Consider the following 3,905-nt stretch of genomic DNA (forward strand, 5'->3'; position numbering starts at 1 on the left):
ACGGCAGCCACCCCACACCCAAGGACTGTGGTTCTTGGCTGCTGCAAGGAGCCTTGGTCCAGGCCGCGGGCAGGACCCAGCTTTATTTTTTGGGCTATTTTCTGTTAAAGCAAGAATAGAAACAGAGAGAAGACCTGTGCCCCAAAGAGAAGCTTTATTGCTATCTCCTGCTGCTACATATGGCTCAGTTTGGAGCAGCCAGGCCCTGGGGGGTGTCTCAGCCCCCCAGAAGGGAAGGATGTTAACTCTGAAGCCTGCTTTGACTTATGGAAAAAGTCTCTGGCAGCTGCCTGGGCTGAGAGGTCCTCAGGGCACGCGTTACGCTCCCATTGCCTTCCTGCAGCCACTGGTTTGGGAGCACTGGTGTCATGCCTGTTGAGTGAGACTAGGCATTCCCCAGAGCAAGCTGCTTCAGAGGAGATGCTTTCAGCAGTCTTCCAGTCCCTCTGGGGATTTGCAGACAGCTCGAGCCACATCTGCTGCTTGCTTTCTTCTCTCTTACCTTTGCAGATGCATTTTCCTCACACTTCCTCCACCAAACCCCTCCTTCCCTCCTCCCGGCTGCAGGAGAAGAAATGGTGAAGATAAGAAAATGCTGAATTCATGGAAATAGGTCAGAGGACCTCAGGCCTCCCAGTGTGTCGGACCAGGTTGCTGAGATAGGTGAGCTTTAACCTATTTAAGCCATTAAATGATGCAGAGGGTCCTGCCTGGCACTGGCTTTGGTCACCTTCCTGCTTCAAGGGCATACCTTGTAAAGATCTTATTTATCAAGCTGTAAACAAGCCCATCCAGCCCAGCCCTGCCTGGCTTGGGCAATTGCAAAATCCCCCAAAGCACACCCTTAGCCTCTCTAAGGTGCTGGGGGTCTGGGGTGTGAATGGGGCAGAGGGGTGTGGGCGGCCCAGAACAGAGGTGCCATGTGAGACTGGAGGTCTCAGAGTACCCTGGTACACTGCCATTGTAAATGGCAATTTCCTCTTGACATCTAATCTCGCTGCTGAAAAGCGTGTACACTTGTCAAAAGGCCAGGCAGGGATACAGTATTCTGTGCCTGTGCCTGTTGCTATCACTCCGATCAGGAAATCATGCCCGCAGGCTCACCAAGAGTCCCCTTTTCAGGAACGCGATTATGCCAGAAACCTCCGTGATTCTCTTCCCCACGCTGCACAAGCCATTGAAGGATAGCTCTGGCTTATTTATAGTTCCTTTCCCCACCATCATATGCTAAAAATGATCAGTGCCCCAGTTTTCACCCCTGCAGCAGGGCTGTGGCTTGAGCCAAAGGCAGCAGCAGGCACGTGGACCTGCAGGTACCAGTGCCTTCTTTCCCACCGTGAGCACAGAGGTGCCGACAGGAGCCGAGTGGAGGTGAAACCCTAAGGCAGCCAAGCAGAGCTGCCCTGGGCACAGCCAGGACCTGCCCAGCCTGCACCAAGCATCCCTGGGCAGCTCTGCTCCCTGGGCAGCTCTCCAGGCTCTGCCCAGCACCGCCGTGCTGCGGATGCCTGCGTTGTGCACAGGAGTGTATGAAACACGTTTGGCATGTGCCAAGCTTGCCTCACAATGAAGTTTTCAGGATGCCAAACTTTACAGTCACATTTGTTAACAAGTTTTGTCTGAAAATGTATGTGATAATTTTTTCCTGAAAATGTCAAAACATTTTGTTTAGACATTTTCTAAATGAAGTAGCTTGTCTTTCTTTCAACATGACAGTTCCATCCCAAAGCTGACCTATCTTTTGAATTTTTTTTTAACTGCTAAATAATATGAAATGTTTGAGGTTCAAACTGACATTTTTTATTTTATTTTCTGAAAGTCCCCCCCAAGTTTTCCATTTGTTTCAAATGGGCAGGTCTCCCTGCTCCTCCTTTCTCTAGGGAGGGGTGGGGATGGTTAGCAGATGATGAAATCCACTCTCCCCATACTGCCAAGGGTACAGGGATCTCTTCGGGGACTCTCCTTCTCTTCTTGCTGGGGCACTGCCTTTGATATCTGTACTCCCCTCCATCGTCTGACCCCTCTCTCCCTCCCAGGCTTTTACTCCAGTGTCCCATTCCCCAATCCTGGGAATAAAAATGCTGCTTTCAAGGCTGCCTGTGCCTTTCTGGCCCCTACACCATGTTTTCCATTAAAGCCAAAGATTAATTTCTGATTTAATTGACTAACAATGCACCAGGGTGGGGGGGAAAGGCTTTGAAAATGGAGCAGGCAGTGGGGGAAAGAGATGCAGGCTGTGGGATGAGGGGACAGAAAATCAAGGTTGGCGTCTCTTCGGTATCAGTAGCTCCCCCAGTGCATCCTGGCAGAGCAGGGGTGTGTGGGGCTGGTTCTGGGGTGCATGTAGTCCCCCAAAACCTGCCCTGCAGAGTCCCTGGGGGCTACATACTTGTGCCCTGGCCTGGCTGAGGGTGAACTGGTGCAGCCCAGGTGCTGCTACCTCCATCAGGAGCATCAGGATGCTTCTCTTCTCCTTCCACCCCACTGCTGGCCCAGGATGGGGAGAAACCTTAATTTCCCTCCCTCATCTTCCCCATGTGGCTGACACCACCGATTGCTATGGAAACTCAGGGGATGCGGAGCAGGGGGACTCTGCCCGCCTGGGACGCTCTCGCCACCCCCAGAAACGGAGGAAGGGTGGTGTGGTGAGGCTGGATGCCTCTGCCAGGGTGAGCCTGTGCGGAGACAAAGGATGAGTGCCAGCTTGCCCTCTCCACCACGCTGACACCTTGGCAGGTTTGAGGTGCTAGTTATTGCCTACAGAGGATCCTGCACTTTTCCTCTCTCTGTCTCTGCATCAGTCTTGACAAGAGCTCGCTGCAGAAAAGCACCTCCCTCGCCAGCTGGGGACCATTGCCAGATTTCGGCTCTGCCAGCCTTTCTTCCCCCAGCAACGTACAGAGGTTTGCTCTTATATGTGCAGCTCAAAGGCTCTTCTGTTTCACTTTCTTGTGAGGACTATCAAAGCACTCACAGATTTTTTTTTTCTTTTTTTTAAATGTTTAGCATCTTTTAAGAGGGGTCCCAGCACAGGCGAGAGGCTCTCATCAGGCACCGGTTCTGCCTCCCCCTCTGAGCAGCAGAAAGGCAGCAGAGAGAGAAAGTCCCTTAATTAGCGAGCCGGTGCCCCACTTCCTTTCTCTCCCTACCCAGACTCCAGCGAAAGGCCATGAGCATCCATCTGGGACACCAAAATCAGCTTCTGATGACATTACTTCCCTTGGCTAGGCACACATATTTCCTGGCAGCCCCATTAAACTTTGAGGAAAACAAATACAACTTTCTTCTGCAAAGAGACCAGATCAGCCTTATCTACCCTAGGAATGTTCGTAGCCCTCTTTCCTCCCAGTATCGCTTAGTTGTTAATGCAGGCAGACTCCTGCTGTGGCAAGCACTCTTATCTCGGTATTACAAGTCATGAAGTGACATGAGCAAAGGTTGTGAGCAAGCCAGCGACGCTAAAATGAGGTTATCTGTGTAGGCAGTCTTTGAAACAGGGCAATAGCATGGCCTGTACTGGGATCATCAGCCAGAAACATAACGGAGAGGCACACGCATAAGGAGTATTAGGCTTTTAAAGCTGTCCAGGTTATGTTTGCTCCATCTCATCCCCCTCTCTTTCCTCTGGGGTAAATTAATACAGAAAAAATCCTTTCCAGTATTGCTGGCTCTGTCCGTGAGGCACATATGAGGCTGCTTGTGACTGAAATATCCAGCTCTGCGGTAACTCTGCTAATAAAATGGACCCCTGGGGAACCTGCCATCCCGAGCGACTGGCCAGACTGCACAGACCTGAGCTGGGGAGAGGAGGCTGGTGCTCAGATCAGACTGGAGAGGCTTCAGCAAGGCAGCAGCTGACTCACCGTGCTGCCTCAGGCAGGGAAAAAGCCAGAGCAAGCCCAAGG

The sequence above is a fragment of the Pterocles gutturalis genome, unplaced genomic scaffold (assembly GCF_000699245.1).
Source record: "Pterocles gutturalis isolate BGI_N339 unplaced genomic scaffold, ASM69924v1 scaffold30133, whole genome shotgun sequence".
NCBI lineage: Eukaryota > Metazoa > Chordata > Aves > Pterocliformes > Pteroclidae > Pterocles > Pterocles gutturalis.